At 47.5% G+C, this 15,179-nt stretch overlaps 1 protein-coding gene across 2 annotated transcripts in view; it reads left to right on the forward strand.

The window, feature by feature from the left end:
- The window catches only part of LOC138521927 (E3 ubiquitin-protein ligase TRIM39-like), a 280,178-nt gene that overhangs the window by 155,616 nt on the left and 109,383 nt on the right, over window positions 1-15,179 (forward strand). The window lies entirely within an intron of this gene.

Here is a 15,179-nt window from a genome sequence, read left to right on the forward strand (position 1 = left end):
TGCATGCTATAAAAGCATACATAGGCAGTGGAGCTATTGGAAATTACATAGACCGTGAATTGGCTTCCAGGATTAAGCTTCCTCTCCGCCCGAAAGTAACCCAAGATGTAATTACTACAGTTGATGGAACCGAAATAGCCTCAGGGCCTGTAACGCATTCCACAGTTGAAATCACTCTGGTGGGTCAGGACGGACATCGGGAAGCAATCGTGTTTGATGTGATCAAGGCCCCACAATTTCAAGTACTTCTTGGAATCCCTTGGTTAGAAACACATAATCCGAGAATAGACTGGCGAGCAAAGAAGATAACTTTTCCTGATTGTGAACCAACCTGTTACCCAAGGAATCCAGCTATGGGTCTAGCCTCTGTAACTTCCACCCCTGTACAGCTACCATCTGAATACCAAGAATTCCAAGACGTTTTTCAGAAAGAGCAGGCTAACACCTTACCTCCCCATCGATCTTACGATTGCCAAATCAACTTGGTACCCAATGCACAACTACCTTGTACTAGGATTTATGCTCTTACTGAACCTGAGAACCTGCATTTGCGCCAGTATTTGGATCAATACCTGGCCAATGGTTTCATTCGCCCATCAAAGTCACCAGTCTCTTCCGCTTTGTTCTTCGTACCTAAAAAGGAAGGAGACCTTAGGGCCTGTATTGACTACCGCGCCCTAAATCAGATAACGATTAAGAATCGTTACCCTTTGCCCCTGATACCTGAGCTTATCGACCAAGTAAAAGATGCTCGTGTGTACACCAAGCTAGATCTCCGAGGAGCTTACCACCTGGTACGTATAAAAGAGGGCGACGAGTGGAAGACTGCATTCCGCACCAAATTTGGGCTCTTCGAATATCAAGTAATGCCCTTCGGTTTGTGCAACACACCTGCCGCCTTTCAGTACTTTATGAATGATGTTCTTCGGGAACTTATTGATGTTTGTGTCATCGTTTATATTGACGACATCCTGGTGTATTCCTCCTCAGAATCTGATCACAGAAACCATGTTAGGGCAGTTCTTGAGAAATTGCGCCAGCACAAATTATTTGCCAAGCTTGAAAAATGCGTTTTTCATACCACAGAAGTGGAGTTTCTCGGATTCATCCTGACACCTCAAGGAATCCGAATGGACTCGCGGAAAGTGGACGCCATTCTCAAATGGCCATCTCCTAGCTCTGTGAAGGGAGTGCAAAGCATGCTTGGCTTTGCCAATTTCTATCGAAGGTTCATCCCGGAATTTTCTCGAACTGTTCAACCCATCACAGCTCTCCTAAAGAAAAATAAACGCTTTGAATGGACTCTTGAGGCTGAACAAGCCTTTCAGGACCTGAAAACCAAATTCACCTCTGCACCTGTATTGAAGCACCCGCGCCCAGATCTCCCTTACATCGTGGAAACCGATGCATCCAGTTCGGCCATGGGAGCTGTCCTGTCGCAAAGAGACCCAGAAACTAACCAACTACACCCTGTAGCCTTTTGGTCCAGAAAATTCTCTCCACCTGAACTCAATTACGCAATTACCGACAAAGAACTACTGGCTATTAAATCAGCTTTCAAGGCTTGGCGTCACTATCTTCTCGGTGCAAGACACACCATCACCGTAATTACGGACCACAGAAATTTGCAGTATTTAAAGACGGCCAAAGCTCAATCTTCGCGACAACTCCGATGGGCTTTATTCTTTGCGGAATTTGATTTTGTAATTACCTATCGCCCTGGCTGCAAGAATGGTAAGGCAGATGCCTTATCCCGGATAGGCATGGAAGAACCCAATTCGAGTTTAGAACCTGTGCCAATCATACCGGAACAAAGAATTCTGGGCTTGACTTCATTGCAAACCATTGAGGACATCCAAGCTCAAGTAAAACAGCTTTTTGACTCTTCTGCCTTACTGGAATGGAGTCAAAAGGGTCCTCACTACACCGTTAAGGATGATTTACCCTACTTCCAAGAGTGGTTATTTCTGCCAAGTAAAGAATTGCAGGAACTTGTCATTACCCATCATCATGAATCATTAATGGAAGGACACCCCGGTATCGCGAAAACAGAAGAAAAGATCAAACGCCACTTCTGGTGGCCTTCTTGGAGAAAAGACATAAAGTCATTTGTGTTGTCTTGCGGAATCTGTGCCCACAATAAGAGTCAAAAGAAAAGGCCAGCCGGCCTACTTCAACCTTTGGACATTCCACCAGCACCTTGGCACACCTTGTCAATGGACTTTATAACTGACCTGCCTCCTTGTGGTGGTTACAACACGATTCTCGTAATAGTGGATCTAGTCTCCAAAATGGCCCATTTTATCCCTTTAAAAGGATTGCCGTCAGCTTCCACCTTGGCCAAGGAATTTATGGAAAATATAGTGTGGATTCATGGTTTCCCTTCCATATTAGTCTCAGACCGTGGAAGTCAATTTATCTCCCACTTTTGGAAGAAATGTTGCCAACTAGCACAAATAGACGTGCGGTTATCCACAACCCCCAGACCGACGGACAAACCGAGAGAACCAATCAGACTCTCGAGCAATATCTGCGGTGCATGTTACACCAATCCGAGTTGAATTGGAAGGACATCCTTTGGATTGCAGAATATGCATACAACAATTCAGTGCATTCTGGAACCGGACAGACTCCTTTTTATACCCTGTATGGTCACCATCCTCGGACCTCTGACCTAGATCCACCTCTGACCCTGGAGATGCCTGCAGTAAATCACCTACATTCCACAATAACCCAAGCCTTCAAAGAAGCTACAACCCACTTACAGCAAGCCAAGAAAAAGTATAAAGAAAACGCTGATTTGCACCAAAGTAAAACTCCTCCTTACCAAGTAGGAGATCAGGTATGGCTAGCAACTAAACATCTATCCCTCAAGGGTCAGCGAACTTTTAATCCCAGATTCATTGGGCCTTACCCCATCAAAGCTATTATCAACCCAGTGGCCTTTAAACTCGATTTACCATCCAACAACATGCGGATTCATCCCGTTTTTCACGCATCTCTTCTAAAACCAGTACAACCTGGAACCAGACTGTCTGAGCCCCCAGGCCCTGTCCAAATTGATGGAGAATTAGAATTCGAAGTGAAAGACATTTTAGATTCCAAGATAGTTAAGTCGAAACTCTTCTATCTTGTTGATTGGAAAGGATATGGACCTCAGGAAAGATCTTGGGAACCCAGTAACTATGTTCACGCACCACGATTAATTCAAAGATTCCATCGAAGATTCCCGCACAAACCAAAACCCCCGGAGGAAAAGACCTTGGGAGGGGCCTTGAGGGGGGGTACTGTCATGATGCCTACCTCTAAGGAGCCAGGCCGGGCCCAGCAACCCCAGAGGCAGACATCATTTTCCCCAGGGAAGTCTCAGCGGGCCCAAGTCGGGGCCCTTTGGACTCAGTCCTGGCGCCTTAGGCGCCAGGCTCATAGCGGACCCCAGTCCTGGCGCCTTAGGCGCCAGGCTCATAGAAGAGGATATGTGTTTAATTGCTTGGGTGCACACTTACCTGATGCAGACCTTGCTGCTTCATCCAGGCCTTCTTGAGGCCTGAATGGGACTACTTAACCTGTAGGACTACTTCACCACCCGGGTGTGGTCGGGGAAGGATACATACCTGATTGGTGGAAGGAGACACGCCAGGAACTTCTTCCAAGGCTATTTAAACCCCACCCGAACAGCCACACATGCTTCGCGTTGTTCTGCACCTAGCAGCTGGACGCTCACCGTGTCAGCTCCTGCATCCTGACTTCAGCCACGCCTGCCAGCACCCTGGAACACCTGCAAGGGGAGAAAGGAAGAGAATAGGTGAAGAAAAGCCCTTACCTACTAAATCTGCATCCCGGAGTCATTTCTCCAACGGCCCTGAAAAGGAAGACATCATTTTAAAGGCATTTCGTTTCGATCGCTGCAGCGCTGCATTTTACTCACCTTTGCAAGGCGCTTCCATCTTCAGCAGCGATCTTTCGGATTCAGCTACGCCCCGGCGCCTAGAGGAAAAAAGACAAGAACAAAGGTGAGAGGGAGAAAAGGAATAAGGAAAGCTCAGTTTCCTTTTAAGTCTTACCTGTTGGATTATTCCCACTGCATTTCGGGTCCTGCCGCTTCCTGGCATCTCCGGACCCCGGCCCCTATGGGGAAAAAAGACAAATACATTGAATGAGCGAATGCTAAGACATTACCTGAGCGCTCATCCAGAACTGTTTCACTTCGGGTCGGCGCCATATCTCCGGCACTCCGAACCCCAGCCCCTAAGGGGAAAAAGACATAAGCATTAGCGCTTGCTGCAATTAGACAACGAACATTATTATTAAGCTTGAACTTTTGAACAGAACTTTTACAGCGCCTTACCTGAACAGTCAAGCTTACCTGAACTCCCATCAATCCTCAATCCAGTGAAGTAACTGGGTTTCAACGCGCCCCTGCATCAGAAGCAGGATGGAGAGCTCATCCTTCCAAACCCTAAGGTGAGGCTTCACGGGGAATCGTGGAGGAGGTATCGTGGAGGGTTGGAAGGGAGTGGGAGGCTTGAGCATTGTTCCACAGTTGGTAATACTCCCTTTTCACGCACAGGAGGGTATCCAACGAGCCAGGGAAGCCAGAATAGAGGGGCCCTTCCTGTCCATCTTCAGAGTTCTGCGCCTTCGACGCCGCGCCTCCGTGGGAACCAGGTGAACGTTACAGAACGCGAAGCCTTACCACAATTTCCCACCTGGGCGCTATGGAGACTTCCGAGACAGATCAGCTGGCCCATCTTTTAGGGGAATTACGGGCAGAAGTGCACTCAGCCCACCAGGAGACTAATGCTCTCAGAAGGGAACTAATCCTATCCAAGGAAAGAACTGATGATCTGGCCAAAAGGTTATTGCAGGGCCAGGCAGAGCACACTCCTTTACCTGTTTCCGGAGATATTTCTACAACAATGGGTTCGAATAACCCGGTACAAATCAATCTACCTGGACACATGCCTTTGGCCCCGCCGGAACGTTTTGCGGGGGATCCCAAGAAATATGCCGTTTTTATGAACCAATGCCGTTTACACTTTTTATGCAGGCCCGGGGCCTTCCCCAACGACCAGACCAAAGTAGCCTTTGTACTATCTTACCTCAGTGGCTGTGCTGCCGATTGGTCTATTCCATTGATAAATCAGGATGATCCCATTCTCCGGGATTTCCAGGGCTTCCAGGCCAGCATGGAAAGACTGTTAGCTCGACGCTCGCAGGGACAGGCCCTTGAAAACAAACTCTTTGACCTCGCATTTTGTCATGCCAATGGTGCTTGTTAACCCAAAACAGCCTCAGCAGTTGCATGCTATAAAAGCATACATAGGCAGTGGAGCTATTGGAAATTACATAGACCGTGAATTGGCTTCCAGGATTAAGCTTCCTCTCCGCCCGAAAGTAACCCAAGATGTAATTACTACAGTTGATGGAACCGAAATAGCCTCAGGGCCTGTAACGCATTCCACAGTTGAAATCACTCTGGTGGGTCAGGACGGACATCGGGAAGCAATCGTGTTTGATGTGATCAAGGCCCCACAATTTCAAGTACTTCTTGGAATCCCTTGGTTAGAAACACATAATCCGAGAATAGACTGGCGAGCAAAGAAGATAACTTTTCCTGATTGTGAACCAACCTGTTACCCAAGGAATCCAGCTATGGGTCTAGCCTCTGTAACTTCCACCCCTGTACAGCTACCATCTGAATACCAAGAATTCCAAGACGTTTTTCAGAAAGAGCAGGCTAACACCTTACCTCCCCATCGATCTTACGATTGCCAAATCGACTTGGTACCCAATGCACAACTACCTTGTACTAGGATTTATGCTCTTACTGAACCTGAGAACCTGCATTTGCGCCAGTATTTGGATCAATACCTGGCCAATGGTTTCATTCGCCCATCAAAGTCACCAGTCTCTTCCGCTTTGTTCTTCGTACCTAAAAAGGAAGGAGACCTTAGGGCCTGTATTGACTACCGCGCCCTAAATCAGATAACGATTAAGAATCGTTACCCTTTGCCCCTGATACCTGAGCTTATCGACCAAGTAAAAGATGCTCGTGTGTACACCAAGCTAGATCTCCGAGGAGCTTACCACCTGGTACGTATAAAAGAGGGCGACGAGTGGAAGACTGCATTCCGCACCAAATTTGGGCTCTTCGAATATCAAGTAATGCCCTTCGGTTTGTGCAACACACCTGCCGCCTTTCAGTACTTCATGAATGATGTTCTTCGGGAACTTATCGATGTTTGTGTCATCGTTTATATTGACGACATCCTGGTGTATTCCTCCTCAGAATCTGATCACAGAAACCATGTTAGGGCAGTTCTTGAGAAATTGCGCCAGCACAAATTATTTGCCAAGCTCGAAAAATGCGTTTTTCATACCACAGAAGTGGAGTTTCTCGGATTCATCCTGACACCTCAAGGAATCCGAATGGACTCGCGGAAAGTGGACGCCATTCTCAAATGGCCATCTCCTAGCTCTGTGAAGGGAGTGCAAAGCATGCTTGGCTTTGCCAATTTCTATCGAAGGTTCATCCCGGAATTTTCTCGAACTGTTCAACCCATCACAGCTCTCCTAAAGAAAAATAAACGCTTTGAATGGACTCTTGAGGCTGAACAAGCCTTTCAGGACCTCAAAACCAAATTCACCTCTGCACCTGTATTGAAGCACCCGCGCCCAGATCTCCCTTACATCGTGGAAACCGATGCATCCAGTTCGGCCATGGGAGCTGTCCTGTCGCAAAGAGACCCAGAAACTAACCAACTACACCCTGTAGCCTTTTGGTCCAGAAAATTCTCTCCACCTGAACTCAATTACGCAATTACCGACAAAGAACTACTGGCTATTAAATCAGCTTTCAAGGCTTGGCGTCACTATCTTCTCGGTGCAAGACACACCATCACCGTAATTACGGACCACAGAAATTTGCAGTATTTAAAGACGGCCAAAGCTCAATCTTCGCGACAACTCCGATGGGCTTTATTCTTTGCGGAATTTGATTTTGTAATTACCTATCGCCCTGGCTGCAAGAATGGTAAGGCAGATGCCTTATCCCGGATAGGCATGGAAGAACCCAATTCGAGTTTAGAACCTGTGCCAATCATACCGGAACAAAGAATTCTGGGCTTGACTTCATTGCAAACCATTGAGGACATCCAAGCTCAAGTAAAGCAGCTTTTTGACTCTTCTGCCTTACTGGAATGGAGTCAAAAGGGTCCTCACTACACCGTTAAGGATGATTTACCCTACTTCCAAGAGTGGTTATTTCTGCCAAGTAAAGAATTGCAGGAACTTGTCATTACCCGTCATCATGAATCATTAATGGAAGGACACCCCGGTATCGCGAAAACAGAAGAAAAGATCAAACGCCACTTCTGGTGGCCTTCTTGGAGAAAAGACATAAAGTCATTTGTGTTGTCTTGCGGAATCTGTGCCCAAAATAAGAGTCAAAAGAAAAGGCCAGCCGGCCTACTTCAACCTTTGGACATTCCACCAGCACCTTGGCACACCTTGTCAATGGACTTTATAACTGACCAGCCTCCTTGTGGTGGTTACAACACGATTCTCGTAATAGTGGATCTATTCTCCAAAATGGCCCATTTTATCCCTTTAAAAGGATTGCCGTCAGCTTCCACCTTGGCCAAGGAATTTATGGAAAATATAGTGTGGATTCATGGTTTCCCTTCCATATTAGTCTCAGACCGTGGAAGTCAATTTATCTCCCACTTTTGGAAGAAATGTTGCCAACTAGCACAAATAGACGTGCGGTTATCCACCACCCCCAGACCGACGGACAAACCGAGAGAACCAATCAGACTCTCGAGCAATATCTGCGGTGCATGTTACACCAATCCGAGTTGAATTGGAAGGACATCCTTTGGATTGCAGAATATGCATACAACAATTCAGTGCATTCTGGAACCGGACAGACTCCTTTTTATACCCTGTATGGTCACCATCCTCGGACCTCTGACCTAGATCCACCTCTGACCCTGGAGATGCCTGCAGTAAATCATCTACATTCCACAATAACCCAAGCCTTCAAAGAAGCTACAACCCACTTACAGCAAGCCAAGAAAAAGTATAAAGAAAACGCTGATTTGCACCGAAGTAAAACTCCTCCTTACCAAGTAGGAGATCAGGTATGGCTAGCAACTAAACATCTACCCCTCAAGGGTCAGCGAACTTTTAATCCCAGATTCATTGGGCCTTACCCCATCAAAGCTATTATCAACCCAGTGGCCTTTAAACTCGATTTACCATCCAACAACATGCGGATTCATCCCGTTTTTCACGCATCTCTTCTAAAACCAGTACAACCTGGAACCAGACTGTCTGAGCCCCCAGGCCCTGTCCAAATTGATGGAGAATTAGAATTCGAAGTGAAAGACATTTTAGATTCCAAGATAGTTAAGTCGAAACTCTTCTATCTTGTTGATTGGAAAGGATATGGACCTCAGGAAAGATCTTGGGAACCCAGTAACTATGTTCACGCACCACGATTAATTCAAAGATTCCATCGAAGATTCCCGCACAAACCAAAACCCCCGGAGGAAAAGACCTTGGGAGGGGCCTTGAGGGGGGGTACTGTCATGATGCCTACCTCTAAGGAGCCAGGCCGGGCCCAGCAACCCCAGAGGCAGACATCATTTTCCCCAGGGAAGTCTCAGCGGGCCCAAGTCGGGGCCCTTTGGACTCAGTCCTGGCGCCTTAGGCGCCAGGCTCATAGCGGACCCCAGTCCTGGCGCCTTAGGCGCCAGGCTCATAGAAGAGGATATGTGTTTAATTGCTTGGGTGCACACTTACCTGATGCAGACCTTGCTGCTTCATCCAGGCCCTCTTGAGGCCTGAATGGGACTACTTAACCTGTAGGACTACTTCACCACCCGGGTGTGGTCGGGGAAGGATACATACCTGATTGGTGGAAGGGTACACACCAGGAACTTCTTCCAAGGCTATTTAAACCCCACCCGAACAGCCACACATGCTTCGCGTTGTTCTGCACCTAGCAGCTGGACGCTCACCGTGTCAGCTCCTGCATCCTGACTTCAGCCACGCCTGCCAGCACCCTGGAACACCTGCAAGGGGAGAAAGGAAGAGAATAGGAGAAGAAAAGCCCTTACCTGCTAAATCTGCATCCCGGAGTCATTTCTCCAACGGCCCTGAAAAGGAAGACATCATTTTAAAGGCATTTCGTTTCGATCGCTGCAGCGCTGCATTTTACTCACCTTTGCAAGGCGATTCCATCTTCAGCAGCGATCTTCCAGATTCAGCTACGCCTCGGCGCCTAGAGGAAAAAAGACAAGAACAAAGGTGAGAGGGAGAAAAGGAATAAGGAAAGCTCAGTTTCCTTTTAAGTCTTACCTGTTGGATTATTCCCACTGCATTTCGGGTCCTGCCGCTTCCTGGCATCTCCGGACCCCGGCCCCTATGGGGAAAAAAGACAAAGACATTGAATGAGCGAATGCAAAGACATTACCTGAGCGCTCATCCAGAACTGTTTCACTTCGGGTCGGCGCCATATCTCCGGCACTCCGAACCCCGGCCCCTAAGGGGAAAAAGACATAAGCATTAGCGCTTGCTGCATTTAGACAACGAACATTATTATTAAGCTTGAACTTTTGAACAGAACTTTTACAGCGCCTTACCTGAACAGTCAAGCTTACCTGAACTCCCATCAATCCTCAATCCAGTGAAGTAACTGGGTTTCAACGCGCCCCTGCATCAGAAGCAGGATGGAGAGCTCATCCTTCCAAACCCTAAGGTGAGGCTTCACGGGGAATCGTGGAGGAGGTATCGTGGAGGGTTGGAAGGGAGTGGGAGGCTTGAGCATTGTTCCACAGTTGGTAATACTCCCTTTTCACGCACAGGAGGGTATCCAACGAGCCAGGGAAGCCAGAATAGAGGGGCCCTTCCTGTCCATCTTCAGAGTTCTGCGCCTTCGACGCCGCGCCTCCGTGGGAACCAGGTGAGCGTTACACTTAGTGCCATTAAGATGGAGATCCTTCTCATTTGGACCCCTGCCCCTGCTTTCCCTCTCTCACTCTGGCCGACCACCTTGGGCCCTCTTCCTTCGCCTTCCTGCGAGACAAAAAACCTTTTGTGTCATCTTCGACTCCACTCTCTCTTTCTCTCCTCGCATCTCGGACGTCGCCAAGAAGTCCCACTACCTACCAGCTGCTCATCCTCAAAAGGAATCTTCCCTTTCTCACTTTCCCCCAGAAGCTCACTTTCTCCAGAGCCCTGTTTCTCTCTAGGCTGGACTACTGCAACAGCCTCTTTCTCAAGGTGCCTTCCTCTACTCTCCACCCTCGGCAACTAATCTAGAACAGGACAGCGAGACTTATCCTTGGCCACAAGCCCAGGGATCATATCTCTACAGCCCTGAAATCTCTCCACTGGCTCCCGGTGGTTGCAAGAATAAAGTTTAAGACCCTTTGCATTGTCCACAAGGCTTTCTGGGGTCGGGCCCACACTACATCCAAGGGTCTCTTCCAAAATACCTTTTTTCTCAAGCCCTTCCCCGGATCCCTCCAACTCTTTAAGGGGTAGACGCTTCTTCAGGCAGAGAGTGGGGGGTAGATCTCTCTCCTCTGCAGATGCCTCCCTCTGGAATGTCCTCCCTGCCCCTCTCAAACTTTAGCGGACCACCTGATGTTCCTGAAGCAGCTCAAAACCTTTGTCTTCTCCTCTGCTTTTGCTCTCTCCCTCCCCTGCTGATCTACCTGTCTGCTGTACTGACTGGTTGCTTGGCTACCCTCAGAGTCTCACTTAGTCCAGGCTCTTTCTTGATCAGTCACCCTTGCACTGCCTCCGCCCTACCACGCACTTAAGGACTGTAACTGTAACCCTACAGTCCCTTGTTCTCCTTGCACTACCCAGAGCCGCACTGTCCTGGCTGCACTTACTCAGAGCATTGCAGCCCTGTTTTCCCCTCCCTTCTTCCTTGCACTTCCCCCCTCTCTTTCCCTTTGCATTTCTCATTCTCGAACTTGCACGATTTGAATGACACAAGGCCTAGTAAGATCATTTGTCTTGTCCACCCTCTATCTTCACTCCATTGCTTGTCGCGCCAAGAAACACTTGTGCACAGGAGTGTTATAATAGACTTATATCATATCATTTTATCACAGATGCTGAAAAAAATATACAATGCTGTAGTAAGAAATGGCTAGACTGGCAGCACCCAAATGGCAGTCTAGCCAGGTAATTCACTTAGCAGGACTGCTTTATCAGAAACGCGCAGTTAAAAAAAAGTCATACCAAACTGAGCAATAACCACTAATACCACATATCATGCGTGCTTAGCCTGGACATGGACGACCATTTATCACACAATCCCACTGCCCACACATCCCCTCTCCCTCCCATGCCCTACCCCAACCTCCAAAATCAGCTCCTTGGCCCAGAATTACCTTCACGTCCCTCTTCCTTGTCCCAGAGCTTACGTTTGAGGCTCCTTGCCTCACAGGTAAGTACTGGGATGAGGAAGAGTGGGATTAGGAGTAATGAAGATACAGGTAGCTAAGTCAGGCATTACCTTCATGTACCTCTACCTCATCCCAGTATTTGTGTATGAAGCATAGTGCCTCATACACAAGTACTGGGACGAGGAAGAATAGAGATAGGGATAGGAGTAATGAAGATTACCAATAAGTAATTAAGGCATTAAACAGAAGTAGGGGCTTAACAATATTCAGTTGACTGGGCTGCAACACTCACCCCCAGAAATGTTGGGCTATGTTCACTCAACCTGGCTGACTTTCAGAGCAGTTGCCGGCCAGAACAGGACACAGATGTTAAACAGCACCTGGGTTTCGTGTTAATAAGGGCCCAGCAGTTACTAACGTAAAGCATTTCACTGTCATGACCTGCATTCAAATGCCACATTTTTTAGCCAATTGAAATTGTGATGTGTGTTTAGTACTTTCATACCAGGGAAGTGATTTGAAGGGTAGAAAGGGAACAGGAGACCGTTCATTCTCACAACAGTTCATAAGTGGATGCTTTCACACTTAAAGGAGAGTTAACTGCTTGTAGCATTGAAGCTGCACTAGAATAGTCTCATTAAAATGCGTAAAGAAGTTAGATGCCCCCACACAAATAAGTTTGCCTCCCCCACCACCCGTGAAGTTAGCGCCTCTCCCAACATTTGAAGGATCAGCCCCCCGAAATGTAGGTTTTGTTGCGCCCCTGAACACAAGCACAAACACCATTCACCATATACACGCATGCAAACCCAGCCATCCTTACATTTTAGTGTGCACTCTTTCACCATACAGGCACACCCAGGCAGCCATTCATACATTTAAGTGTGCTCCCTTTCACCGTACACGCACACACGCACACCCAGTCACCCATACATTTGTGTGCACCCTTTCACCATACACTCACACAGGCAGCCACCTCCACGTTTAAGTGTACACCCTTTCACAATACACTCACACATGCACACGTCATGGGGTTGAGGGGAGCCCTATTACTTCAAAAAGAAATTGGGCCTCAGTATAAGTTTGCCGGTCCGGTAACAACGGTACTGGTAAGCTTGCCGGTACCGTTGTTACCAGACCGGCAAACTAGGAGTTCTGCTCGCGGGTGCCTTCCCGCCCACCAGGTCTGATCTTGAGGGCGTACCGGCACCCACGAGGAGACCATCTCTGATGCACCGGCACTATTCTGAATGGTGCCGGTGCATCCGAGCTCCCCATTCCCATTGAACCCTATGGGGATCAAATGGGAATGGGGAGCATTTTTTTCCGGCGCCCGCGAATGGGCAATTACCGGGTCCAGCGGGCCATAATGACCCAGTAATTGCCCATTCGCGGGTGCCGGATAAAAGCACAAGTTTGGCGGCAACCTGCGTGTTTTACCAGCAAAGCTACCGCCAAACTTGTAATGAGGCTAATTGTTTCTTTTTGAAATCACTCTGACTTCATAAAGAAATTATTTCTGTTAAGGTCCGAACCATAACGGAAATCATTTCTTTATGAAGGCAGAGTGACTTCAAAAATAAAATATTTCTTTTTGAAGTCCTAGGTCTCCCCCACCCCATGACATGGAGGCCGCCGGCCTGGCGTCTTCCATGTCATGGGGTAGGGGGAGCCCTCAGACTACAAAAAGAAAGTTTCTTTTTGTAGTCACTCTGTCTTCATAAAGACATTATTTCTATTACAGAAATAATTTCTTTATGAAGGCAAAGTGATTTCAAAAAGAAATTTAAAAAAAAAGATTTTGAAAAAATATAATTTTTCATTTTTTTGTCCAAGTGGGGCCCCCTCCCAGGACATGTGCTGTGGGGGCCCCTGTTATGCCAGTGAAACTATGCCATCACAGATAAAGAGCTGCTGGCCACCAAAGCTGCCTTCAAAGAATGGAGACACTACTTGCTGGGAGCCAGGCACCCCATCACCGTCATCACCGACCATCGGAACCTGCAGTATTTACGGTCAGCCAAGGCCCAGTCATCACGCCAACTCAGATGGGCACTTTTTTTCGCAGAGTACGATTTTGTGATCACATATCGTCCAGGGGTATGCAACGGGAAAGCCGAAGCGTTGTCCCATTTAGGAAGAGGTGAGGAGGCCTATGCTGCGCCTGAACCTGTGGCTATCATTCCTGGAAAAAAGCTTCTGAGCGTGCTGGCTACCCCATCACCTCGCCCCTAGAAGACTTGAAGACTGCAATACAATGTGACATGCCTGCACAAGGACTACAAGAATGGGTTACCAAAGATGGTCATCACTCTGTACAGGACGATTTACTGTATTATCAGGGACGCTTATACCTACCAACCTCCTCATTGCAAGAACGACTAATGTCAGACTACCATGATAAGTAAATAGAAGGGCATCCTGGCATCGCAAAAAACAATGGCCAAGGTGAGACGATTCTACTGGTGGCCTACCTGGAGGCGGGACGTCACACAACACGTCCTGTTTTATGAGGTTTGTGCACGAAACAAAAGTCAAAAACAAAAACCTGCAGGGCTGCTACAACCACTGGCCGTTCCACCAGCTCCTTGACACACCATATCTTTGGACTTTATCACTGACTTACCTCCCTGTGACGGTCGTGATACCATTCTAGTCGTGGAAGACCTGTTCTCAAAAATGGCAAATTTTAGCTTTAAAAGGACTCCCAACGGCATCTGTGTTGGCAAAAGTGTTTCTAGAACAAATAGTCAGGTTACATGGTTTTCCTTTAGTTATCATATCAGTCATTTTGTATCTAACTTCTGGAAGAAGAGTTGCGAGGCGGCTAAAATAGATGTACGTTTATCCTCAAGCCAACACCCCCAAACCGATGGACAATGGTACGACGTCATTTCATTGCAGGATGTTTTTTCGCGGGGTTTTTTACCGTGATTTTTTTTTCCGAAAAAAAACCATCGCATTTTTTAGAAAATGGGGGGGGTTTCAGATGGGGGAACCCCCCCTCAAAAAAAAAATGTGATGGGTTTTTTTCGAAGAAAAAATCGCGGTAAAAAACCCAGCATAAAAACATCCCGCGATGAAATCACATGGAACCTGGACAATCCGAACGGACCAATCAGACACTGGAAAAGTAGCTGCGATGTATGCTGCATCAAACTGAACAAACATGGGTGGATGTCCTATGGATTGCTGAATACGCATACAACAACTCAACACACACCTCTCTTGGGCACAGTCCATTCTACGTACTCCATGGGCGACATCTACGCACTGCCGTCTATGACTCACCAAACATGCTGGAGATGCCAGCGATAAAATCCCTACACGAGACCAGCACCCGAACGCTCAGACAGGCCACTGCACAACTCTCTGCAGCGAAGGAAACTTATTGGAGCTTTGCAGACCATCACCGTCGAAAGGCTCCCGTGTATGGTGTAGGAGATGCTGTGTGGTTGGCCACTAAGCACATATCCCTGAAAGGTCCACGTAAATTTCATCCAAAGTTTGTGGGCCCATACATCATTGAAAGAATAATCAACCCTGCTGCCGTAAAACTAGCTCTTCTCCGAACATGCAAATACATCCCGTTTTTCACCTGTCATTACTGAAACCTGTTCAACTTGGCACTCTTATTAAGTCACCCCCTACTCCTATACAAATGGAAGGAGAACCCGAATACGAAGTCAAGAACATACTAGACTCCAAGGTGGTCCATGAGACCCGGTTTTATTTAGTTGACTGGAA

The sequence above is a fragment of the Ambystoma mexicanum genome, chromosome 13 (genome assembly GCF_040938575.1).
Source record: "Ambystoma mexicanum isolate Mex_15411 chromosome 13, UKY_AmexF1_1, whole genome shotgun sequence".
Taxonomy (NCBI): Eukaryota; Metazoa; Chordata; class Amphibia; order Caudata; family Ambystomatidae; genus Ambystoma; species Ambystoma mexicanum.